Source organism: Hyperolius riggenbachi, chromosome 3 (assembly GCF_040937935.1).
Source record: "Hyperolius riggenbachi isolate aHypRig1 chromosome 3, aHypRig1.pri, whole genome shotgun sequence".
Lineage (NCBI taxonomy): Eukaryota > Metazoa > Chordata > Amphibia > Anura > Hyperoliidae > Hyperolius > Hyperolius riggenbachi.
Genome location: NC_090648.1, coordinates 45,670,959 through 45,698,702, shown reverse-complemented (window position 1 = coordinate 45,698,702; position 27,744 = coordinate 45,670,959). Strand labels below are relative to the sequence as shown.

The following is a 27,744-nucleotide window of genomic DNA, read 5'->3' as shown; positions in this document are numbered from 1 at the left end:
AAAAGCCTGGGCAGGTTTCTTTGATGGGGCGGAGCTTAGCTAAAAATGTAGCTAAAAATGAGGTTTCTATAAGAAAAACAAAGGTCTGATGCTGTGAAACTGTTAAAGAAACACCAAGCCTTTTCAGTGCTGCTGAGTAGATTTTTAGTCTGGAGGTTCACTTTAAATGCTTTAAGCTGCCAGGAGCCGGACAAAGGTTATGACCCTTCCCCATATTTTTGGCTTTCTGTCACTGACCCTTATTAAATTCACTTTTTCTCTCTTTTTCTCCGTTTTCACACCTTTGCCCAGATGCTATTCACTTTTTCTCCCGAGTTTTCTCCTAGGAGATACTTTTTCATCTTCGGTTTTAATATAACTTTTTAGCAGTTTGCGATGGTAAAAGTACACAAAAGTAGGTGAAAAAGTACTGTCAAAATTATTTTGAGTATTTGTTTTCTTGCTGGTGGTGTAAAAGGCATTTTGACAAATTACAAATTTTCACCTAAGAGAAAACTCAGGTGAAAAAGTGAATTGCATATTGGCCCTTAATAATAATCAGTAATCAATAAAATACCTTTTAAAGCCACCAACAAGCAAGAAAATACTAACTAAACTATAACTACGAAAGAAAAATTTTGACAGTATTGTTTCATCTACTTTTCTGCAGTTTTTCAAATGCAGAGTGCCGAAAAATTATTTTAAACAGAACCTTAAAAAATATCTCCTTGGAGAAAACATTAGAATAAAAGTGAATTGAATAAGGGCCTTAAGGGTTCCTTATTAGATCAGATACTAGTAGTGATGATCATGCCTAGGAGAACTCATGGAGAAACGTGATCAGTTTGGTCAGGTGATAGATATTTAACCACTTCCGGATTCCGGGTGGTTTGGCTGATCTGTGCTGCGGGGGCTCTTCAGCCCGCAGCACAGATCAGAAATCAGGCAGGGCGATCAGACTTCCCCCCCTTTTTTCCCCACTAGGGGGATGTCCTGCTGGGGGGGTCTGATCGCCGCCGCGCTGCTGTGCCTAGCGGGGGGGCTCCTCAAAGCCCCCCTCCGCAGCACTAGTCCTCCCTCTGCCTCCTTCCCTCCCTCTCCCGTCCCCTGTGTGCGGCGCAGGACGGAAAGCCGTCCTGCGCGAGATAGGATAGGCTTTAGCCTATCAGATGTCAGCGATCCCCGGCCAATCACAGGCCGGGGATGGCCGATCTTCTCTACGGCGCTGCTGCACAGCAGCGCCGTATATATGTAAACACCAGGGAAGATCTTCCCCGCGTGTTTACATTTACCCTGCGAGCCGCGATCGGCGGCTCGCAGGGTGTTCACGGAGACACCCTCCGTGAACTGACATGGAACGGCCGCTCGTACGAGCGGCCGTTTCCATGCAATCCACTTCAGGATTCAGGGGCGTAGTTAAGCGTACGCAGAATCCTGAAGTGGTTAAGTCTCTGATTTGCTGGTCACGATCATGTGCTAATGTAGGATGTGATGACTGCAAATCAGAGCTTTGCAAATCTATCAGCTGATCAAACAAATCACATGCTTCTCCGTGAGTTCTCCTAGACATGACATGTTTCTATAACGTGCTGTAAAAGTTGTAGAATATGGAGCTACAGGGGTAGGATATTGACCACTTAAACCAGATAAAATTTGTAGTAAATTAAACAGGGCAAATAAGAGACCCAGTTCCAACTAATGCAATTAGGAGCTCCTAGTTACCGGGAACGTTGCTTTCGGAAGCTCACTGGTTTCTACTAAAATTTTCAGGCAACAATACTGGCACTGTTAATAAGTAAAATTATTTTTTTTCCAGAATCGATGAGTAAAATGAAATTTTTCCAGAAGTGGTGGCTGCTGATATTTTTCATCTTCCCGACTAGCCTAAAACTAGGAATCCTCAAATATACTAAATTCCAAATGTTTTTTTGTCTTCCCGGTCACATGACCCCACCATTCAGCTGCACAGCTACTAGAACCAAAGTATCTCCAAGGTACTTGGGTTCTGATATGTTTTGTCCTAATGACTCCCCCTCACAGCCCCCTACACCACATCCCAAGAACCCCTATAGCCAAACAGTATACTAATCCTCACCCTAACACTCCCCTGACTCTTACCCTTAAAGAGACTCCGTAACAAAAATTGCATCCTGTTTTTTATCATCCTACAAGTTCCAAAAGCTATTCTAATGTGTTCTGGCTTACTGCAGCACTTTCTACTATCACAGTCTCTGTAATAAATCAATGTATCTTTCCCCTGTCAGACTTGTCGGCCTGTGTCTGGAAGGCTGCCAAGTTCTTCAGTGTTGTGGTTCTGCTATGAACTCCCCCTTCCAGGCCCCTCTCTGCACACTGCCTGTGTATTATTTAGATTAGGGCAGCTTCTCTCTTCTCTCTTATCTTTTACAAGCTGGATAAATCGTCCTCTGAGCTGGCTGGGCTTTCACATACTGAGGAAATTCAGACAAGGGCAAAGCTGTTTGCAGGAAGAAAAGAGCAGCCTGAAACTTCAGTGCATGAGAACTGCAGGGGGAAAGAAACACACAAATGATCTCTTGAGATTCAAAAGGAAGGGTGTATACAGCCTGCTTGAGTATGGATGTATTTTCTATATGTGGACATACTGTACACCTACTTCCTGTTTTGGTGGCCATTTTGTTTGTTTATAAACAAACTTTTTAAAACTGTTTTTAACCACTTTTAATGCGGCGGGGAGCGACGAAATTGTGACAGGGTAATAGGAGATGTCCCCTAACACACTGGTATGCTTACTTTTGTGTGATTTTAACAATACAGATTCTCTTTAAGCAAATGCTATCCCACTCTTCTAACCCTTACCCAAAGCAAAACACTATCAGACCCCTCACCCTTTCCCTTTCCTAGCCCTTACCAACACCTCATCTCAACCCTCACCCTAACACTCCTAATCCTTAGCCAAAGCCAAACATCACCCCAACCCTCACCCTAACACTTTCCTAGTGCTTACCCAAAGTCAAACATCATCCCAACCCTCATCCTAACACTACTAACCCTTACCCAAAGCCAAACACTATCAGAATCCTCAACCTTACCCTTTCCTAGTACTTACCCAAAGCTAAACATCATCCCAACACTCACCCTGACACTCCTAACCTTACCCAAAACCAAACACTATCAGAACCCTAACCTTACTCAAAACCGTTGTTTGTGCTGTTCTTTGACTGAGAAAATGCATTTTTAAAAATCGGTCAGGTTATTAACTAGAGGGTAAGCCAACACTTGCCTACCTTTTAAACTGAATTTAATTATTGTATTGTTTTTTAGGTGTGCCTCTGTTGGTTGTTCTGATCACCCAAAGCTAATCCCTATCAGAACCCTCATCTTAACAAGCTTCTAGCCCTTACCCATAGCCAAACATCATCCCAATCCTCACCTTAACTGTCTTCAAACCCTTACCCAAAGCCATATGTCAACTTAACCCTCTCCCTAACTCTGTTCTAACACTTACCCAAAGTCAAACATCATCTTAAACCTCACCCTAACCATTTTCTTACTCTTACCCAAAGCCAAATATCATCTCAACCCTACCCAAAGCCTAACATCATCCAACCCGTCACCCTAACAGTCTCCTAACCCGTAGACAAAGCCAAACATCGCCCCAAACCCTCATCCTAACCCAGTCCTAACCATTAGCAGTATCTAAACATCATCCCAATTCTCACCCTAACACCCTCCCTAACCCTTCCCCAAAGCCAAACATCACCCAAACCTTCAGTAGCTATCTTGTGACATCGTGCATCTCGATTGGATACAACGCTCTCACATTATTGTTCACTATTTGTATAATCCTTTCAGAGTCCCAGTGCCCCCGATCCCATCATCAAAATGGTTAGAAATGATTTGTCAGTTGAATAGATCACCGCTTGAATGTGACCACCAATTTTTAGCAGAAACCTACAGGCATAATTGTCGAACATTGTGCCAAAAAAATGGCAGACAGGACCACATTTATTGCTGTTCGTTTTTTTTTAAAAACATCCTGTTCACCACTTTCAATGTAGTTTTCCATTATCAAAAAGTAGCACCAATGAAAGTCTACCTGATGGGCTTACCAACTACTTTGTCCAGTGAGGGATGCGGATTGCCAATCATGGCGAATTACGCTCACCAGCAGCCTGGCACTGATCATCGACAACCAAAATATACAGGAGGATATATATATATATATATAGAGAGAGAGAGAGAGAGAGAGAGAGAGGACAGTAATATTTTAATATGCAGAGAATAGGAAATGGTGATTTTGCTTTTCCCTTTTTTTATACAGTAGAGTCCCAGTTATCGAGAACTAATTTGTCTAAGGAAGTGGATTTTTTAAGGAAAATAAAAGCTGTTTTTGATATTAGACTATTCCAGTCTGCCTTCCTGGAGGTAAGTCCACCACTGCCTTCCTTTTAACCTGTTTTTAACTTATTTTACTCTATGCTGGCACCTCTGCTTTATTGTTCATCTCATCTTTGTTATTCGCCTTTGGTGGACAGGTGATATCCCCTTTTCTATGCTACAGAGAGCAACATAACCCGAGAGAGGGTCAGGTTTAGCCTCTCCACCTGCCTTTACAGTGGTTGCCTTTGTGGTAGCCCACATTTGTGAGTATTACTCATCACAAATTTACATACAAATCATCTAGTACATTATATACTACACCATTGTGGGCTTATCTTTAAAGAGGAACTGTAACAACTCCCAACCCCCCCTCCCTCCCCTCCCTGACGGGAATACTTACCTCAGGTGTGGGAAGCCCCTGGATCCTATTGAGGCTTTCCTCATCTTCCTAAGCATAAAGGATCCAGTGCTGGTAGCCCTCAAAAAACATTGGCAAGATCGTAGTTATGGCAAACTCTATACCTGCATTTAAAGAGGGCTTAGATGCTTTCCTTGCGTTGAAAGACATCCATGGCTACAATTACTAGGTAATGCCTAATGATGTTGATCCAGGGATTTTATCTGATTGCCATCTGGAGTCGGGAAGGAATTTTTTTCCCTTTTGGGGCTAATTGGACCATGCCTTGTAAGGTTTTTTCGCCTTCCTCTGGATCAACAGGGATATGTGAGGGAGCAGCCAGGCTGGTGTTGTACTTTGTTCTCTGGATGAACTCGAAGGATGTATGTCTTTTTTCAACCCAAATAACTATGTAACTATGAGTCCGCTCTGCCATTCGCGCCTGCACAATAGAGCTGACCCGATCAGGCTCTGCTATTTCCATCTAAGCCCGATCAGAAAGCCGCTACTGCACCTGCGCAGGATCGCGGTAGAAAAATATTCAGGGGCTGCCAACACTGGATCCCGGAGGATGAGGAGGACGGGAAAAGCCTCATTAGGATCCAGAGCCTTTCCCCTCCCGAGGTAGGTATTCTGAAATGGGGGGGGGGGTGTTTTTTTACAGATTTTCTTTAACATTGAGCCTCAAGCAAATAGAAAGCACACTTCTCCGGCATCAGCCGATCCCCGCTGGTGCTGGATAACCGAGGATCTACCGTAAATAGTATGCCCAGGCTTACACGGGCTGCCTTTTATGTAACATAGAGAGGAGTTATATTTCTGTGCTGCAGTGCCGTGTAGCCCCAGAGGTTGCGTATCGTGCCATTAGATCCATGTTCAAACATTCCCGTCTCCTTCTCTGGCTGGGATTACCCTCGTCTGGCAGAATCCCTCTCAGGAGAGCGGTTTGTCACTTGCCAGAGAACATCAGCCTCTTGTATCTGGATCAATGTCACGCACTGAGCACAGCCTGACAAAACTGGGATTCCCTGTGACATCCCCTCCCCCTCCCCCTCCTGCGCAATCCTCTTAACTCTCAATCTGTTGTTGCAGCACGCCTTGTCCTTACATGGGGAGTGCATGGATACAGGAACAGAGCACGCCTGGGTCCCCTGGAGACATCCCATTTGCTAAATGTGCTGTTTCTATAGGAACCTGGGAAGAGGATGTTGTGGCTTCTCCCTTTCCACCTATCACGAGTCGGCCCCGATGTGTGTGCAGGAGGATGCTGCATCAGACACTGCAGAGGAAGAGACTGTGTGGGAGTCTGCGCCCCCGCCAAACGGAAGGGAGGATTCCCCTCCGCTAGTACTCACAATGGGGATACCCAGCCGCCTTCCATGTTGGAAGGGAGAGGGAATCACACCCACTCTGTCCTAACCAAAAGCTTAACTGTTTAATGCAGATATCTGAGAGTGCAGGTTCTGTGGAGGGAATTCACTTACCAATATGGCAGAGAATTCTTTATAGGAAAGAGGTTTATTCAAGTAGCTGATCGCTACAAAGAATAAGATGCCTCTTAAAGAGACACTGTAGTGAAAATAAAAAAATGGATAAAATTGCTTTTTGTTTACAATATTGTTTACTATATTTATTTATAGATCATTTGGTCCATGTTTGCCCATTGTAAAATCTCTCTTCTCCCTGATTTACATTCTGAAATGTATCACTGGTGGTGACATCTTTAGTTCTGCCAGGTGATCTGTGCGGAATGTTTGTTAGGGCTGCGGCACACCAAGAGCGCTTCTGATCGCTTTTAAAAACGGTAGTGCTTTGAAAAGCGCTTGGCTAATGTGTTTGAATGGGATGGATCATGCCAGAGCGATGTGATTTTTTTTTTCCCAAACGCAAAGGCGAGCTCTGCAGCATTTCTGAAGCGATTCAGCCTCAATGTTAAGTATAGGAAAAGTGGAATATCGCTCTAAAAATGCGATATTCCAAGAATTTTTTTTTTATTTTGCAAAAGTTGTTCACCTGCAGCTCAAACTGTACAAAAAAATAAAAAATCTCTACACCAAAACGCTCCAGAAATCACGAGGCATATGCCTGGAATTGCTTAGAAAAAATCACTTCTAAAAATGATTTTTGGTGTGCACTGGCCCTTTCTGAGAGTTCTATGCACACAGGGTGATACTGGCTGCTTAGCAGCTGGAAAAAGCTGTTATTTCCCACAATGCAACGAGGTTCACAGACAGAAAAATCACTTAGAAAAATCGCTTATAAAAACGCTTAGCGTTTGGGATTACGTTAGTGATTTTTGGTGTGCACTGGCCCTTTCTGGAAGTTCTATGCACAGAGGGAGATATTGCTTGCTTAGCAGTTGAAAAAAGCCGTTATTTCCCACAATGCAACAAGGTTTCCAGACATGAAACTGTCAAGACCAAGGTCATGACATCACACTGTGGGAGGGGTTTCACCACAATATCAGCCATACAGACGCCCCCTCAATGATCTAGTCGAGAAAAGGTAGATATTTCTCATGGGAAAGGGGGTATCAGCTACTGATTGGGATGAAGTTCAATTCCTCATTAATGCCTAATAATTGTTGTCTCCACTTTAGCTGCTCATATATCGGATGTCTGGTGAACAGCTGGACCCTCAGCTTACAGCCATAGTCAGCTTTGTATAGTTGCTCGGAAAGACTTGTGTTGGGAAAAGGTGGTGGTGGTGGTGGGAGGCGAGCCTGTGGACTCTCCATTGTACTTTATTGGCCGTCAGGTGTGCAGGATCTGGACCCTACCCGATCTCTGTCCTCAGCATCCACTGCGGGCTCTATCACCTGCTGTTTATTGTCCTGATTGCTATCACTGCCCTTGATTGCTCTCTATCCCCTACTCTGCATTACTGTGATCTCTATCTCCTGCTGTGCACAGCTGTGACCAACTTCACTGATGGAAAACATAGCTCCCAACTGTCCCTTTTTCAGAGAGACAGTCCCTCTTTGGCAGGGGCGTAGCAATAGGGGGTGCAGCGGTAGCGACCACTTCGGGGCCCTTGGGCCAGAGGGGCCCCGAAGGGCCCTCCCTCAACTACAGTATTAGCTCTCTATTGGTCCTGTGCTCATAATAATCACTTCTATATATACATTGAGTAGTGGTAATCATTAACAAGCTCTTCCCCATCCCCCTCTTGCACCTCTGACACTGTAGTTGCCATTGTCAGGTTTTGGTGCGCCGTATCAATTGTTATGTATAGAGTGCTTGGGGGGCCCCATTGTAAAACTTGCATCGGGGCCCACAGCTCCTTAGCTACGCCACTGCTCTTTGGGAGCCAAATCCCCCCTTCTCCCTCATGTGTCCCTGTTTCAGGACCGATGTACAGATCTATGTAAATATATGTATTGTTCTACTGGAAAATGTGTTTAACTAACTCTAAACTTTATTCCCAATCCCATCCTTTAAATTGATTTTTTTTTATTTTCAAGTGTCAGACAACTAATGATGATGAGAGGAGCAGCGTGATCTGAATCTTAAAACTTTGTCTTTTGCTCCTGAAGTCTATCTGGTGTCAGTGACTAGGGGTGTGGCAGGGATGTGACTAGGGGTGTGACAGGGGCGTGACAAGGGGTGTGCCTAGGGGTGTAGCAGAGGCATGACTAGGAGTGTGGCAGGGGCGTGACTAGGGGGTGTGGCAGGGGTGTGACTAGGGGTGTAGCAGGGGCATGACTAGGGGTGTGGCAGGGGCGTGACTAGGGGGTTGTGGCAGGGGCGTGACTAGGGGTGTGGCAGGGGCGTGACTAGGGGTGTGGCAGGGGCATGGCAAGGGGTGTGACAGGGCGTGACAAGGGGTGTGACTAGGAGTGTAGCAGGGGCATGACTAAGGGTGTGGTAGGGGTGTGACTAGGGGGTGTAGCAGGGGCGTGACAAGGGGTGTGACTAGGGGTGCAGCAGGGGCGTGACTAGGGGGTGTGGTGGGGCATAACTAGGAGCGTGGCAGGGGTGTGTCTTTATGTGTACCACTTTCTTATCTCAAAAAGTTGGGAGGTATGGTAAAATTGTATATTCCTTTCATGTACTAGCAGTGTACTCCATCATAACCCCCCACATCCTCCAACCATGTAAAATAATATATCCTCTCCATGTTCTAGAAATCTCCACCAACATAATACTCTAGCCATATATGAAAGTATATACTCACCATGCCACAGGAAGTCCTACCTGCTCCAACCGCCCCACCCCCTCACCCAATGTATATTTGTATATTCTCCTGATATCCTAGCAATCTCCCTCAACAGGTTCCCTTACGCATTCACTCACTTTCACAGGAGGCACTGATTAAGCCTCGGATCTCCGCCCCTAACTACGTGCCAGTGGCTGCCGGACTGCAGCCGGGTGGTGAGTGGCATCGCTCTGCTCTGCTGAGAGAGGGAACATTTGAGAAGCGAGGGGAGCCACCTCTGCCACATCAGACGCCTATAGGCACATGCCTACAGTGCCTTATGGTAAATCCAGCCCTGCCCCTCTCACACCGCAGCACTTAACCTTTACTGTCACCCCAGTCCCCACAGTAAGGAAAACCCCCCAAAAAACTCAGCTAGCAAAGAAGTCCAGTACCCACATCCTAGGTGCCAAGATTACCTGCAGCCACCAAAACCACTCAATGCCAAAATAAAAACTGCCAAGACTACATGGATGTCCCAGTGCCAAGGCTGTTGCCACAGAAGCTTACACATCAATTTACGTTTTTCATGATATCCGACACTATGGCCCAAATGTAATTCACTTTTTCTCCTGAGTTTTCTCCTAGGTGATAATTTTAAACTTGTCAATAAAATGCTTTTTAAGCCACCAGAAAGCAAGAACATACTCAAAATAATTTTGATAGTACATTTTCACCTACTTTTTGGTACTTTTTTAGTTGAAAATTGCTGAAAAGATATTTTAAATCGAAGATGAAAAATTATCTCCTAGGAGAAAACACAGGTGAAAAAGTGAATTGCATATGGCCATATATATGAGAAATTACCTCTACTGCTCACGTTACATTACTCAAGTAACATCAAGTTACATTACATCACATCAAGTAGCCCTTGACACATATATATATTTGTTGGGAGTACTTCATAACTATGTATGATCATCAAGCATTGGCTTAGGGTTAGTCATTTTTTTGGTTATGTCGAGGGACCAGGAGGACTTCAGGGGGCTGGAAGAAGACTCAGGTGAGTAACTGAACACTTTAAATTTCACTTAAAATGTCCTTTAAATAAAGATCGTCACTTTACCCCTTTACCCCACCCCTGCACCCCAACCCCAACTAAGTGCTCATATACACCATCATATTGACAATGTCCGCTTAAGGTGTCCGTAAACAGTATATCCCACGGACAATCGATCATCTGATTCAATTGATTGGAAATGACTTGTCAGGCCCACTAATAGAAGAAGACTGCTAACCAATTTGATCAGATTAATAGAATTGATCCATTTTTTGCAGACTGATCCCATCAAGCTGATCGGATTGGAATAGCAGTTTACCTTACTGGGCCTAGAGTGTTCTGCACTTACACCTGTGCAACACACTCAAGCCCACGTGCAAGTGATTGACAGCGGCACTCGTGCAGGCGCAGTAGAGGATGACCTCGCGAGGTCGGCCTCTGCACCGGCGGGGACCCCAGGCTGGCGGCTAAGAGCGGAGCTGCGGCATGGAACATGTCGGCTGCAAGGGGCTGGAGGAAACCCCAGGCGAGTAGATCGGGGTTAGGTTATTTTGGCTGACATTTCCTTTAAACCTAAGAGTTAATAAACCAGCCCTGTATCTTCCCAATCGGCAGTTTTCTGAAAACTATTTAGAAGCCATGAAACCTTTGTGCGGCTGTGCAAACACTTATCATAGCAGGATAGCTGAATCAGTTCATCATTTTTCTGCGTAGGAGCCAAATAGACAGCAATAATAGGTGTGGCTTCAAAGTATATTAAACACGGCTTAGATACATAAAGCAGAATAAAAGTTTAAAAATAGATACTAACCTTTATAGGTGGAAGCCAGAGGCTTCCCAGGTCCCCCTTGAGGAGCCATTTATCCCATTTTCTTTTGGGAAACCCACACAGACACAACCATACAAACTCCGTGCAGATAGTGCCCTGTCTGGGATTCGACCCAGCACTTCAAGGTGAGAGTGCAAACCACCACGCCACAGTGCTGCTCATAGATAGTATCAGTGTTTGTTTCATTTTTGGAGGAAATTGAGGAACTCCCCAAAAAATTGAGGAGAGCATACAAACCACAAACAGTGATTTGCTAAAGTAGAGATGGAGACCAGATTGTTTAACAAAATTGATAGCAAGTCAGCCACCGTACTTCACCAATATGTTACTATAGCCTCTACTGCCTGCTATGCACCATTGCGGCCCTTATCACTGGTTATCCATTCTTGTGACAAGCACAAATTTTGCATAACTGTAATTTTGCATCGTGGTTCACAATAACAATGCAAAATCGTAATGCAAAATTTCGTAATGAAATCGTAATTAATTTTGTTTGTAAACGTAATTAGGAACCATAGCAATTTTGGTGACAACAGTACATATGGGGGCTTTGCTATTAACCACTAGAGTCGGCACGAAATTATGTGAAAATTACGTGAAAAATACGCAAAACTACCAATGAATTACACAAAATCAGTTGAATGTACGAATGGTAATTACGTATCGCTGTAATTCCGAAAATTACGTGAATTTTGATCATTACTAATCCGTTCTCCATCATGTTTTTTTTTTAGCACTTTATCTCTACCCCTATTGTTTTTCTATGTTACATGCTTAATAGTTCAACCAAACACCAAACTAAGAAAACTAAATTCTAAAAAAATTGGGAAGCATTAAAAGGGAAATAAAAACTCGAGATGCTAGCATAATATTGCCCCTGTTTAATTCTCTAGTAAGGCCACATCTGGAATATGGAATTCAGTTCTGGGCACCACATTACAGGAAAGATAATGCAGTTTTAGAGCAGGTGCAGAGACGAGCAACAAAATTGATACGTGGGATGGAAGGTCTCACTTATCAAGAAAGGTTAGATAAACTGGGTTTATTTAGTCTAGAGAAAAGACGCCTTAGAGGAGATCTAATTAACATGTATAAATACATCAGAGGGCAATATAAAAGCTTGGCGGATGAGTTTTTTGTCCCTAGGCTTTTATAAAGGACTAGAGGACATGATCTGTACATGGAGGAAAATCGTTTTAGCCAATTATTTAGGAAAGGGTTCTTTACGGTAAGAGTGATTAAGATGTAGATTACATTGCCACAGGTCGCACGAAGTAGGTATGGCAAATTCTATATCTGCATTTAAAGGGGGCTTAGATGTGTTCCTTGCGTTGAAAGACACCCATGGCTATAATTACTAGGTAATGCCCAGTGGTGTTGATCCAGGGATTTTATCTGATTGCCACCTGGAATCGGGAAGGATTTTTTTCCCTGTTAGGGCTATTTAGACCATGCCTTGTAAGGGTTTTTTCGCCTTCCTCTGGATCTACAGTGATATGTGAGGGAGCAGGCGGGTGTTATACTGTGTTCTCTGGTTGAACTCAATGGACGTATGTCTTTTTTCAACCCAAATAACTATATAACTATGTAACTATGTAAGAGCAGTCAGGACGATACGTGAATATAATTGGTATATAGAAGAAAAGCAATAGACAGAATACATGTTTTATGAGTCAATTGAGCTTGCCACCGCCGTACAGCCTACTTCCTCTCCACTCTGGATTCAGCCAGCGGGTTAACCATGTGACTCCCAAAGTAGAAAGAATAATAAATGCCCGACTATGTTTCCCAGCATTCCTGAATTACAGTAAAAGCCATGATTTGCATATTTGAGAGTGATGCCTCATAGGAAACCACAGTGGCTCACACAAAGATGAATTATTGCAAATACCTTCTGTTTTAAGAAGGCAAAATTGTATTAAAGGACCACTACTGCTAAAAAAGTAGGCAGTTAAAATCTGACAGAACCGACAGGTTTTGGGGCAGTCCATCTCCTCGTGAAGGATTCTCAGGGTTTTCTTTGTTTTCAACAGCATTTCCTGAACAGCAGAATAACTGCTAAAATAGTCAGATACCGGCCAGCCTCTCCACTCACTTGTACACTATTTTGTCAGTTAGACTTTGCAACTGCTGTTCAGGAAATGCTGTTGAAAGCAAAGAAAACCCTGAGAATCCCCCATGAGGAGATGGACTGGCCCAAAACCTGTCAGTTCTGTCAAATTTTAACTGCCTACTATTTTTGCGATAGTGGTCCTTTAAGCATTTTTAGTCGTTTTGGTCTTTTTAGACCTTCATACTTTACAAATGGTTCTGGGTCACCATTAGCTACCTGGGTATCGAGACAGCTGATCTCGGTACCAGCTTTGAGCCGCGTAGTTCCTGCTTCTCCTTAGTGATATTTTACCATCTTATCAATAACATGTATTTCAAGCCCCCAGCAAGCAAGACAATACTCAGAATAATATTGACAACACTTTTTCACCTACTTTTTGGTACTTTTTCAATTGCAGAGTGCTGAAAAGTAATTTTAACCACTTGCCGACCGCACACTCATAACGTGCGTCGGCAAAGTGGCAGCTGCAGGACCAGCGACGCAGTACTGCGTCGCCAGCTGCAGCCTAATTAATCAGGAAGCAGCCGCTCGTACGAGCGGCTGCTTCCTGTCAAATCACGGCGGGGGGCTCCGTGAATAGCCTGCGGGCCGCCGATGGCGGCTCGCAGGCTAGATGTAAACACAAGCGGAAATAATCCGCTTTGTTTACATTTGTACGGCGCTGCTGCGCAGCAGCGCCGTAAGGCAGATCGGCGATCCCCGGCCAATCAGCGGCCGGGGATCGCCGCCATGTGACAGACCACATCCTGTCACTGGCTGCACAGGACGGATAGCGTCCTGTGCAGCCCGGAACACCAGGGGGAGGCAGCAGGTAGGAGAGGGAGGGGGAATTTCGCCGCGGAGGGGGGCTTTGAGGTGCCCCCCCCGCCACCCACAGCAGGCAGGAGAGATCAGACCCCCCCAGCACATCATTCCCATAGGGGGGAAAAAGGGGGGGCAATCTGATCTCCCTGCCTGCACCCTGATCTGTGCTGGGGGCTGCAGAGCCCACCCAGCACAGATCAATCAAACCAGCGCTGGTCCTTAAGGGGGGGTAAAGGGTGGGTCATCAAGTGGTTAAAGGGAATCTGTACTCTAAAATTCTTACAATAAAAAGCATACCATTCTATTCATGATGTTCTCCTGGGCCCCTCTGTGCTGTTTCTGCCCCTCCCTGCTGCAATCCTGGCTTGCAATTGGCAGTTTTAGGCAGTGTTTACAAACAAAAGACATGGCTGCTAACCAGCGTGTGATAGGCTCAGAGAAGCTCAGTCTGTGACTCATACAGAGCCTGCAGGGGGCATGGAGAGGGTGGGCATAACTTCTATCCTATCACAGCAGAGCAGCACATTCCTGTCTGAGCCGACAAAGACGGCAAAGGAAAGAAGATTAGATTATATAACAGATAATACAGCCACTGTGCAACTAGGAAAGGCTGCAGTAAGACAGACCACATTAGAACAGGTATAGGAATTTATAGGGTAGAAGAAATAAGGCTGAAAATGTTGTTACAGAGTCTCTTTAAACAGAAGATGAAAGGTTATTATCACCCAGGAAAAAAAACTTAAAGGGAGATGTGAATTGAATAAGGCCCTGTGGCCCATAAGCAATTCACTTTTTCTCCTGAGTTTTCTCCTAGGAGGTAATTTTTAATCTTCAAAATTTTCTTAATCTTTTTTTAAATTACTTTTTAGCACTTTGCAACTAAAAAAGTACCAAAAAGTAGGTGATAAAGTACTATCAAAATTATTCTGAGTACTTTCGTGCAGCAAAAGGCCAAAATGCCTTTTAAAGGGAATCGGAATGGAAAATAGACTCATGATAGAAAGATTTGTATGTATAGTACAGCTAAGAAATAAAACATTAGCAGCAGAGATATGAGCCTCATATTGTTTCCAGTACAGGAAGAGTTAAAGGGATACTGTAGGGGGGTCGGGGGAAAATGAGCTGAACTTACCCGGGGCTTTTAATCGTCCCCCGCAGACATCCTGTGTTGGCGCAGCTGCTCACCGATGCTCCGGCCCCGCCTCCGGTTCACTTCTGGAATTTCAGACTTTAAAGTCAGAAAACCACTGCGCCTGCGTTGCCGTGTCCTCGATCCCGCTGATGTCATCAAGAGCGCACAGCGCAGGCCCAGTATGGTCTGTGTCTGCGCAGTACACTCCTGGTGACATCAGCGGGAGCGAGGACACGGGCGTGCAGGCGCAGTGGTTTTCTGACTTTAAAGTCAGAAATTCCAGAAGTGAACCGGAGGCGGGGCCGGAGCATTGGTGAGCGGCTGCGCGGGCACAGGATGTCTGCGGGGGACCATTAGAAGCCCCGGGTAAGTTCAGCTCATTTTCCCCCGACCCCCCCTACAGTATCCCTTTAAGAAACTTCAGTTGTCATCTATACAAAAGAGCTTATCTGAGCTTTACAACTTTTAAAGTTGCAAAGAGCTCTGTCGTCTGAAGCTTATTATCTCAACTGTCTGTCACTGTATTTTGTTTTTTCTGCAGAGGAAAGTTCAAAAGGTCGTTATCCTGCTCTGTGAAATCATTTAGAATGCTAAAAGTACCAAAATAAGGTGCGGAAGGTAATATCAAAATCAAGTTGACCAAGAAAATCTTATCTAAGTGATTTTTTATATTTATTTTTTTTAGTTGAAAAGTGCTGAAACATTATTTTATAGAGAAGGAGAGAACTAAGTAGTGGTTTGCAGGATGCCTGGTGGTGAGCGACTGTAAGAAGTTAATCAGTAAAAGGCAGATAGCCAGGCAATAGCAGTTTTAAAGGGAAGCTGAAGTGAGAGGGTTATGGAAGCTCCTTTTAAACAATACCAGTTTCCTGGCAGTCCTGCTGATTCTTTGGATGCAGTAGTATCTGAATCACACATCTAAAACAAGTATGCATCCATTCAGACTACAGTCAGCGACATCAGATCTGCAGGGTCTGCGGCTAAGTATTAGGGTCTGTTTCTCCTGCATTCTACATTGCTGCACACTAGGAAGCTAGATTATAATAGCCTTCTAGCATAGAGGCAGTGGATCAACAGGACAATATGAATTGTTTAAAAGTAAATCATTATGTCAGCTTACATATTCCTCTTACTTCAGGTGTGCTATAAGGCTGCATTATAGACGGGTGCACAGCTGCAGGCAAGCGGAGCTACTCAGTGGGTTTCGCATTTTTTTTTTTTGGTTGGTCTGATTTCCAACTACTTATCATGAACGTTCTGAGAATTTTCCTAGTTCAATTTTGTCTTCAATTGGGCTTCAAACCCACTCATTTGAGATGTTTTTGTGGGTAGTCTCTTGGCCTCCACTCGTGGCCCTAGCCATCACTGCTTCAGGCTTTACTGAGCTGGGTCAGATATCTTTAGTCCTACAAATCTGTGGGGATGAGAGTCTTCTAATATAAGGACCGATCTGCTGAGTGTAATTAATGTGTTGTCTGCCTTCAGCCCACTGTTTGAAATTCTGGTGGCACTGGCCAGACGATCCATTAGAGAGCGCTCAGAAGCACTGGTTGAATCCTAATTTATGAGGACACTTTCCATAGCTCCAGCCACTTCTGCCCTCTTCTCTGATCTGTGTCCGCTGCTCAGTTTTGAAAATGATGAAAATTATGTTTTAGAGCAGGTGCAGAGACGAGCAATAAAATTGATACGTGGGATGGAAGGTCTCACTTACCAAGAAAGGTTAGATGAACTGGGTTTATTTAGTCTAGAAAAAAGACGCCTTAGAGGGGATCTAATTAACATGTATAAATACATCAGAGGGCAATACAATAGCTTGGCGGATGAGCTTTTTGTCTCTAGGCCTTCTCAAAGGACTAGAGGACATGATCTGCGCATGGAGGAAAAACGTTTTAGCCATTTATTTAGGAAAGGATTCTTTACAGTAAGAGTGATTAAGATGTGGAATGCATTGCCACAGGAAGTAGTTATGGCAAACTCTATACCTGCATTTAAAGGGGGCTTAGATGCTTTCCTTGCGTTGAAAGACATCCATGGCTACAATTACTAGGTAATGCCTAATGATGTTGATCCAGGGATTTTATCTGATTGCCATCTGGAGTCGGGAAGGAATTTTTTGCCCTTTTGGGGCTAATTGGACCATGCCTTGTAAGGGTTTTTCGCCTTCCTCTGGATCAACAGGGATATGTGAGGGAGCAGGCTGGTGTTGTACTTTGTTCTCTGGTTGAACTCGATGGACGTATGTCTTTTTTCAACCCAAATAACTATGTAACTATGTAACTATGAGATTTATTGTACCTATATTCATATAATTGTCATGTAGCTGAAGTGCAGATAAGTGCTGGCAAGTTATTTTTAATAGAAGATAAAAAATTGCCACCTATTAGAATATTCTAAGGAATAGACAAATTGCATATGAGCCAAGGGCCAGTATTATTATTATTTAGTATTTATATAGCGCCGACATATTACGCAGCGCTGTACAATGTATATATATATATATCTTGTCACTAACTGTCCCTCAAAGGAGCTCACAATCTAATCCCTACCATTGCCATATGTCTATATTATGTAGTGTAAGTACTGTAGTCTAGGGCCAATTTTAGGGGGAGCCAATTAACTTATCTGTATGTTTTTGGAATGTGGGAGGAAACCGGAGTACCCGGAGGAAACCCACGCAGACACAGGGAGAACATACAAACTCCTTGCAGATGTTCACCTGGCTGGGATTCGAACCAGGGACCCAGCGCTGCAAGGCGAGAGAGCTAACCACTACGCCACCGTGCTGCCCGTATGCAATTCCCTTTTTCTGTGGAGTTTTCTCCTAGTAGATAATTTTTCATCTTCTGTTTAAAATAACTCTTTGGCACTTTGCAATTAAAAAAGTACCAAAAAGTAGGTGGAAAAGTACTATCAAAATTATTTTGAGTATTTTCTTGTATGTAAATGGTTTAAAAGGCATTTTATTGACAGATTTAAAAGTATCACCTAGGAGAAAACTAAGGAGAAAAAGTGAATTGCATCTGGCCCAAGAGGTGTGAATATATCACCTAGGAGAAAACTCTAATGGCCCTTATTCAATTTAAATGCCTTTTAATTCAAAATAAATGCCTTTTAACTAGAAGGCAAGAAAATGCTCAGAGTAATTTTGACAGTACTTTTTCGCCAACGTGTTGGTACTTTTTCAATTTCGAGTGCCGCAAGGTTTTTCAAATAGATGAAAAATTATCTCCTAGGAGAAAACTTACACAAAAAAGTGAACTAAATAAGGCCCAATGTTTGAAATCCTCGGCACTGATCGGAATTGTTTTTTCTACTTCTGCATGGTAATAGTTCATGACTTAAAGTGAATGGGAACCACATTTTTTAAAAAATGAAGCAAATACTTACCTAAGGAGAGGGAAGGCTCTGGGTCGTATAGAGCCTTCCGTCTTCTCTATCCCGTGCTGGCTCCCCCCGTTTCAATCCCCCACCGAAAGAGTATTTGGAAGTCTTTGGGAGCCGTGTCCTCCCGAAGACGTGCAGCTCCATACTGCACAGGCGTGAGCGTGCAAGAGAGCGTGCTTGTGCAGGCGCAGTACAGGGCCGCCCTTCTTCAGGAGCACTCGGGCTCCCTGAAGACTTCTGAAGCATCCTTTGGCCGGGTAGAGCAGTATTTGACTAAATTAGTCAAATTAGTCAGTGTTTGCCCATTGAAGAATCTTTCCTCTCCCTGATTTACATTCTGAAATTTATGACAGATGGCAACATCTTTAGTTCTGTCGGGCAATCTCAGCGGAATGTTTCTACTGGGAGACCAGTAGACAATATACTTGGGCCCTCATGCAATTCACTTTTTTTTCTCCTAAGTTTTATCCTAGGAGATCATTTTTTACCTTCTCTTTAAAATAACTTTTCGGTACTTTGCGTTAGAAAAAGTACCAAAAACTAGGTGAAAAAAAGTACTATCAAAATTATTTTGAGTATTTTCTTGCTTGCTGGTGGATTGAAAGGCATTTTATTTAATTTATATAAGTTATAAAAATATCACCTAGGAGAAAACACAGATTTCTTATGGGCCCTGGTCTCCCAGAACATTTCACATAGCTAAACAGCCTAGGCTAACCGTCACTGGGAAGGCAGGGTCTCATACCAATATACAGCAATATATAGATATAGGAAGGGGTTCTGATGCTAAAACCAGGAAAATTAGTATAAACATTGGTATCCTGCATCATTTACTGCATTCCAATATACAGGTCACTATAGGGCCTCTTTAACATTTTTGAGCTTTCCTCTGCAGCCCTGGGTAGCTTTGCTTACACAGTTCATATGTGTATGTCGTCTCCTGGTTGGATGTCCTTCAACCGTTTAACGGACGAGCGAGGAACGGTCCAGTGTGAGTCATGATGCAGATCTGCCGACGTCAAACCAATAAAATTTGATTTGGGAGATACCATTAATAAATACTAATGGTCCTCTGGCAGGCTTTTGAAACTCAACTTTTCATCTTCAGGAATGATACAGAACTGGATTCCATTCTCAGCCAGCTCTGTCTCATGTCTGAAGAAGAAACTTTAAGTTTCCAAAGCCTACAAAGAAAAATATAGGTACAGTCAGTCATAATTGGTTTTTCCCCAATTCAGCTTTTGTTGGCTTGATGTCGGCAGATCTACAGCCATTTAAAGTGAAATTCCACTTTTACTGAGAAACAAGTGATCCCTTTGGTTCGGCTTTACTATCGTTAAAGTGTACCCAAGACGACATGTGACATGATGAGATAAACATGTATATGTACAGTACAAAACCTATTAATAACCAGGCTGTTTTACTTGTTTTATTTTGCTGCCTGAAATAGTTAATATTCAAGCATGGAAGTGACAGTTTCTGTCTCGTCGGCAGCTTGTCGGGAATATAGTGAAGCTCACTGATAAGCAAATTACAGCCATAAAAGTTTTCCTGGCAGAATACAACTTCTGATGGCAGGGAGAGATAAAATACATGAACTATTGACCTTTTTCTAACTCTGGGACACTTAATAGGCTGCCACTGATTAGAGACCATAAAACATTCAACCTACTTTGTGAATGTTTAACTATAAAAGAAACCCCTGGAATACTTCAAATAGTCATTTTTAGGAGGAGGAGGATAAATGTAATTGTATCTCATCAGTTTATTTTCACCTTAGGTTTCGCTTTAAGATGAATGTCAAACTTCATTTCAAATTGCTTACCTTATATGTTTAAATTCAAATGCTCCGCTACTCTGGGCTGTGTCGCGACTGGGAGTATCGGAGCTTCCTGCCAGTCAGTATGTGCAGGTGTAGAAAATAGGCTACTTTTGCCCCTTCACTGTACAGCTGATTACTCTTGCAGGAGGGGGAATGCATCTATCTAGGCTGCCCTACAGGAAATGATTGAGCCAGAAGAGTACAGATTCCAAGCTAGAAAACTTATGCAGCCTGCACTTACAGCTCATTTGGCTGGCTGAAAATGGAAATATATATATTTTTTTCAAACTCACGACCTCACGCTTCACAGTCAGTGGTAGTATCACTGGACCCCCTAGCTGATAACTTTTTCTTTTAGGATTTTTTTCTAGTAAGAATGATATTTCACTTTAAACAGATTGGGAATGATTTTATCAAGCCATGTGCAAATACATCTGTAGTATATATCGAGTACTTTCCTTAAATAACCAGTTAAATTGGAACGGTTTGTGTTGTACTCTGCTTTTCTGTGCCCTTGTGTAAGTGAATCAGTATGTTTGTGTGTGTTTGTGCGTGTGCGTGTACAGTATATGTGCATATGTATTTCTGCGTTTGCGTGTATATATGTGTGGTATGTGTGTGTATAGGTAATTGTGCCTCTATGTATGTGTGTGTCTGTGTGTGTGTGTGTGTGTGTGTGTGTGTGTGTGTGTGTGTGTGTGTGTGTGTGTGTGTGTGTGAGTGTGTGAGTGTGTGAGTGTGTGTGTGTGTGTGTGTGTGTGCGTGTGTGTGTGTGTGTGTGTGTGCATGTGAATCTACGTTTGTATGTGAGTGTGTGCATGTGTGGGCATGTATGTAAATGTATGTATGTAAATTGATGCTCCATTGAGTCCCAGTTTTGTGACAAGGGATCCTTGCCATAGCATGTCAGAGGTCCTTCAATGAATAAAATATATCTCTACACTCATTCTCAACAGATATGCCTACTCTATGGAAGTCGAGTCCAGAGAAAACTGCAAAGGAAGTCTGCCAATCGCCTTCTCATTAAAACTGGCATTTGGCAAAAATACTCCAATATTTCTTGGCAGCAGCAGATACATAAAAATTCCAGACACTTAGGCACATTTTGGACCAGTAACAGCCCCTAATCATAGCTGTGATTAATCACGTCGCTATCAAGAAAGGCGGTTAACTGGTCCAAAGTGCGTAAGCAATTTTCGTGCATCTACCACGGCTAAAATACAGCTGTGATTAAAGTTGGACGATGATTTGGGTGTGACGACGTCGCCAAAGTCGCCAATCGTGTGACATCCTGCGTCAGAGGAGATCTCAAACAAGTAGATTTGGTGGAGAATTTTGAGATCTGTTCGGTTGCAGAATTAGGTGCTGTGACAGCAGCATTCTCTTTATTGGAGGGGCTAGTTTACTAAACGATTTGGAAAAAGTGTAAAGTTGCCCATTAAAGGTACAATTTTTCCTTCAGATTTGATCTTTCAACGCACTTTTTATGATTGAATTGTATAGAAAACTGTGCCATTTGTGGCACAAATCAATGTGAAACGACTTATTGGTCGATTGGAAAAGGAAAAAAAAATCAGTCCCAAAGTTGGATTTTATGATCGAATTTGAATGTAATATCTTCTTAAATCATTCAGTTAAAAGGGAACAATCAATAATTGCCTTCAAATTAGTTTCAATTGTTCAAATTGCGTCGAAATATCGAAATCTGAAGGGAAAATTGCACCGTTAATGGGCACCTGTAGAGTCAGTTTTCCAAATATTTACATGAGATACATTATGATGTATCTGACGTGAATGCAACATTGCTTCACTGGAATTTCAAATCGTCTACAATAATTACCCACATAAGTTGCATATGGAGCATTCTTAATCAAAAGATAATGTTTTATATCTATATATATATATTTTTTTTTCTAGTGAAAGTTATGGTTATAAAAAATATATCACATTTCATGGATGTTGTCTATAAAAAAAAAAAACCTGGTGTGGGTTGAAACCCTTTTGACTTGGAGGTAACCTCAACGCCGGTGAAAGGGTTTAGCACTGAATGCTTTTGCATGCAAGCCATTTTGGTAGCAAATATCCTCCATTTAGTGCAACCGGATTCAACTTGCATTCAAGTTGTTTTTATCATTACTAGAGTTCCAGCTTGTATTGAGTGTCTGAGTGCAGAGGGTTAATGATTGTTCCCTAGAAAGATAAGACTTCCATCGTTACTTTGTTTCAGCGTTTACATTGCAAAAGGGTAATATCACTTTTAATTTTGTGGAAGAAATTCCATCGCATGGTCCCCACTTAAGTTGATCCATTTGTTTTCAAACTGTGATATTGTTCACTGCATTTATACAAGCTCTATCTGAGAATTGCAGTTTTCCTTTCGCTGGTTCCGATCCTTACGCATGTTAAAGCATCGATTTCTAGATAAAAATTGATCCCTCATACAACCCATCCTGCTCTCTCAGTCTCGTTCCCCCGACACCTGATGATTCTTGTCTTCATGGCACTCGAAAATTCTGTCTCCAAGGAACACCATTATCAACTTGGTCCACATTCTAACAACTTTAATGCCAGTAAACGCAGTCCCCTCGGTTAACAGGTGCACACGTCAAAGACTGCCACAGGACTGAGCTAACTCCCCCCCACCCCCACCTCCATGGCATGAAAGAGCATGCAGATGTTTCTGCAGCCCTGCTACGTGTCAGTGTATATCAGAATGCGAGTGCACGAAGACCGAAGAAGGCACTGGCTAATGCTCTTATGATAATAAGATATGTCAGTACATGCGTCATTACTCTCCCCGCCCTCCCCCCATTCATTAACTGCATTTAAACCTCCCTGGTCTGATTAAGGCGCCCACGTCACTTTTACCAAAAACAATGGGCAATTTAATTTCATAGTTATGCCTAGATTATATTAGAGGAACATCTGTGGTTTGCAGACTCTAGCAATTAAGGTCTCAGAATATCACATTAATATATATATATTTATATATACTGATATATATATATATATATATATATATATATATATATATATATATATATATATAATGACTATATGATATTTCTATCATTACTACATCTGTTTTAAGTTCTCACTAACAATATTAACACATTTTAACAAACTTAAGTTCTTAAGCATTTTTAACACCTCCCAATTTGGATGGAAACTACTAATTCTCAATGTTTTGATTAACCTGATATATATATATATATATATATATATATATATATATATATATATATATATATTTCCTGCGTCACATTCTTCACACTATCTGATAATCTGCCAAGTTTTCACTCATTCCATTGCCATATAATCACTAGCTAGCCCCTTCTTAAGTGCTTACACTAAATCTGTGTTAATTAATCACATCTATCTATCAATCATCTATCTATCTATTCATCTATCTGCCTATCCATCTAACGACCCATATCTCAAGCTCCCAGTCTGTGCCTAGCTACCTGTCTATCCTTCCACTAACTCTAACCTATCCATCTATCTATATGCGTAGAAGAAGAGGAAGAAGAAGAGGAGGAGGATGCACAATTTCCACATACGTTTGCCACATACATATATCAGTTGCATGTATATATATGTCAGGAAGTGATATACTTAATATATCACAGAGGCAGCAATACAATGGTAACATAGACATCCTATATGCCTACAGGCACATGTATACACAACCAAGCATAAAAAAACCTCCACTAAATAAAAATGAAATACAAATAAGAATAATCATAGATCATAAATCAAACACAGCAACAACATGACTTAAGCACCATAATACAATCATAATCATTAGATAGAATAGATAAGCATATGATATCATATGATAATCATATGCGCACTCATACATATATAAACCTGAAACCACAGGTCAGAGTAACAATACCACACAAACACACAAGCATAGAAAACTTGACTCAAAATATATGAATATATATATATATATATATATATATATATATATATATATATATATATATATATATATATATATATATATATAATGATGATGATGATGATGTAGTGTATGTGAATAGAGAGATAGGAGAAAGTTTAGGGGATGGTGGAGGAAGAGAGCAGGCAGTGAGTTACACACATGCAGAGCTATGGAAGAGGTGCTCACTTGTCGTCAGCAGTCTCAGTACGGTCTCCCAGGCTCTCCCCGTGTCACTGTGCTGTCCCTCTCTTTCTCACTCTCTCTCTCTCTCTTTCTCTCTCTGATCAGCCTGGCGGTTTCCTCTGTGCGGATTTCAGCACCAGGGACAGCGGCGGACGCTTTAAATACCCACCCAGCCCCTCGTCACGTGACCCGCCCAGGCTACGCCGCGGCCCGGCCCCCCTCCTCTGACGTCAATGTTCATTCATAAGAATCTTCGCCTGGCTGGAGGTGAGGCGGGGCGGCGGCGCGCATGCGCGAGGGCTCATCAATGGGAAAGCGGGTGGGGGAGGATGAATGAAGAGCTGGGAAATCATGAATGAGTGCGGGAGGGGCGGAGAGAGGAGAATTTCATGAATGAAGCTTCCAGATTTACTCCAGGCTGCAGGGCTGCTGTGATTGGCTGCTGCGGCCCAGACATGTATGTGCTGATAGACTGCATGCACTTGGCCTATAGGGATCTATAGCGTCTGCTATACTCTGCCAGCACTGATCCCCTCCATTCAGTGTCACCTCTGTGCAATTCTACTGCCTCCCCCAGTCTAGCCTGCCATGTCCTCTATTCCTATTGGCTGCTCTCTGCCCAAAGCTCTGCTCCCCCTTGCTTTTGTCTGACATCTACTGCAATGTAATTTTCTGGCATTCTTAACCCTGTCCTCCCCTCCCAACAGCATCTCTGAGTATAACCTCTCTGTGCAGTGTGTGTGTATATGTTATGTGCAGTGTGTGTGTATATGTTATGTGCAGTGTGTGTGTGTGTGTGTATGCAGTGTGTGTGTGTATATGTTATGTGCAGTGTGTGTGTGCAATGTGTGTGTGTGCAGTGTGTGTGTGTATGCAGTGTGTGTATATGTTATGTGCAGTGTGTGTGTTTGTATGTTATGTGCAGTGTGTGTATGTGGTGTGTATATGTTATGTGCAGTGTGTGTGTATGCAGTGTGTGTGTGTATATGTTATGTGCAGTGTGTGTGTATATGTTATGTGCAGTGTGTGTGTATATGTTATGTGCAGTGTGTGTGTATGTATATGTTATGTGCAGTGTGTGTATATATGTTATGTGCAGTGTGTATGTATATGTTATGTGCAGTGTGTGTGTATGCAGTGTGTGTGTGTGTATATGTTATGTGCAGTGTGTGTGGATGCAGTGTGTGTGTATATATTATGTGCAGTGTGTGTGTATATGTTATATGCAGTGTGTGTGTGTATGTTATGTGCAGTGTGTGTGTATATGTTATATGCAGTGTGTGTGTGTGTGTATATGTTATGTGCAGTGTGTGTGTGGATGCAGTGTGTATGTATATGTTATGTGCAGTGTGTGTGTATATGTTATGTGCAGTGTGTGTGTGTGTGTGTGTGTATGTTATGTGCAGTGTGTGTGTATGCAGTGTGTATGCATATGTTATGTGCAGCGTGTGCCAACAATTTCTCTTATTATCCCCTCTGTACAGTGTATATGTGTGTTATGTACAGTGTGTGCATATGTTATGTGTAGTGTGTGTGTGTTATGTATAGTGTGTATATGCTATGTGCATTGTGTGCCATCACTATTTCATCACCCCCTCTATGTGCAGTGTGTGTTATGTATAGTGTGTGTATATGTTATGTGTGTGTTATGTATAGTGTGTAAATGTTATGTGCAGTGTGTGTTATGTATAGTGTGTATATGTTATGTGCAGTGTGTGTTATGTATAGTGTGTATATGTTATGTGCAGTGTGTGTTATGTATAGTGTGTGTACATGTTATGTGCAGTGTGTGTCTAAAGCTCCTTTGTGAATGCCTTTATATTTAGCGTGTGAGTGTTTTATTATGTACCTGTGTATACATATTTTATGATTGTGCACATTGTGTCTGTAGTTTGTGTAATATGTAGTGTGTGTTTGTCCACTTGATGTGTGTGTGTGTTATGTGTCTAAGATGAATGTGTGTGTTGTGTGTGTTGTTAAGTTTGCCCTTGTCTTGACAGATAAGTGTATGTGTGTGTGTGTGTGTTGTATGTAAATGTGAGATGTGCCTTATTGCTTTGTGTGTATGTGTTTTCAACAGATGGCAGATAATTCGACAGATGGCTGACAGATAATAGAGTCTAATGGTTGACTGATAATAGATATAGAGGGAATAGAGTGAATAACATAACTGTAGAGGCACTGAATAGACTGATAGATAGTCTGGTGGATGGATGAATGGATGGATAGAATATAGATAGATAGATGGGTGGATGGATAGATAGATAGATAGATAGATAGATAGATAAATAGATAGATGGATGGATAAAATATAGATGGATAGATGAATAGAATATAGATAGGCTGATGGATGGATGGAATATAGATGGATAGATCGATAGATAAAATATAGATAGATGGATAGAATATTGATAGATTGATGGCTAGATAGATTATAAGCTCACAAGGGCAGGTCTCTCTCACCCTTTTGTGTTTTGGAATTTTTTATACTTTTATTCATCATGTTACTTTTGTTCCTGTTATTACCAATTTAATTTTTTCTACTAATTCTGTATTTTGTACCAATTTTGTATATTGGTGTATATCATTGTCTTATTATGTACCCCATGTTTGCTTCTTACTTTGTACAGCACCACGGGATATGTTGGTGCTTTATGAATCAATAATAATAGATGGCTAGAATATAGATAGGCTGATAGATGGATAGAATATAGAAAGACTGATGGATAGATAGACAGATAGATAGATAGATAGATAGATAGATAGATAGATAGATAGATAGATAGATAGGCAAATAGATAGAATACAGATGGATATAGATAGGTTAACAGACAGACAGACAGACAGATAGATAGATAGATAGATAGATAGATAGATAGGCAAATAGATAGAATACAGATGGATATAGATAGGTTAACAGACAGACAGACAGACAGACAGACAGATAGAGATAGATAGATAGATAGATAGATAGATAGATAGATAGATAGATAGATATGGAACAGGTGCACAAACATTCCAAGGAATAAAACCACACGTGGACATCTGAGGGTTTGATAACCTATTATTATTATCATCATGTATTTGCATAGTGCTGTCAGTTTCCGCAGTTCTGTACAGAGCACAATAAGCAATTCATATCACTGACTGTCTCCCTGAGGAGCTCGCCATCTAATGCAAATAGCTGTGACGTACCTGCAATTACCATCTGATGTATGAAGACAGTGTCGTGCTTTGCAGCGTTCTTTGTACCGGGATTCTAGGTTCATTTCAGTCCACTGCATTAACTGCTGATGGTTCCGAAGTCTCGAAACCCCTAAGTGGGTCCCCCGGAGAGATGGCCGCAGACAGACCAACAGGTGCCCATACTGAGTGACCGACCGATATATGTATAAAGGTGGCAGGGGACCATAAATAAGAAACACAGCAGGCAGCAATACAAATTGATAGCTCAAGCAACAGAAAGAAAGAGAGGGATATAAAGTTGTGACCAGTCAGCAGAAGGATATATGGGTAAGGTCAACAAACAGATAAAGTACAACCCACAAAGGATTGGATAAATAGTAATGCACACACATATATATATATAT

At 42.2% G+C, this 27,744-nt stretch overlaps 1 protein-coding gene across 1 annotated transcript in view; it reads right to left on the bottom strand.

Moving 5' to 3' along the window:
* The window catches only part of LOC137562589 (proteoglycan 4-like), a 35,354-nt gene extending 11,081 nt beyond the window's left edge, over positions 1 to 24,273 (bottom strand). The window contains exon 1 of the mRNA XM_068274078.1: positions 24,158 to 24,273. The gene's annotated coding sequence lies outside the window, so the exon portion shown is untranslated. The remainder of the gene's footprint in view (positions 1 to 24,157) is intronic.
* Between the last annotated feature and the right edge of the window lie 3,471 nt (positions 24,274 to 27,744).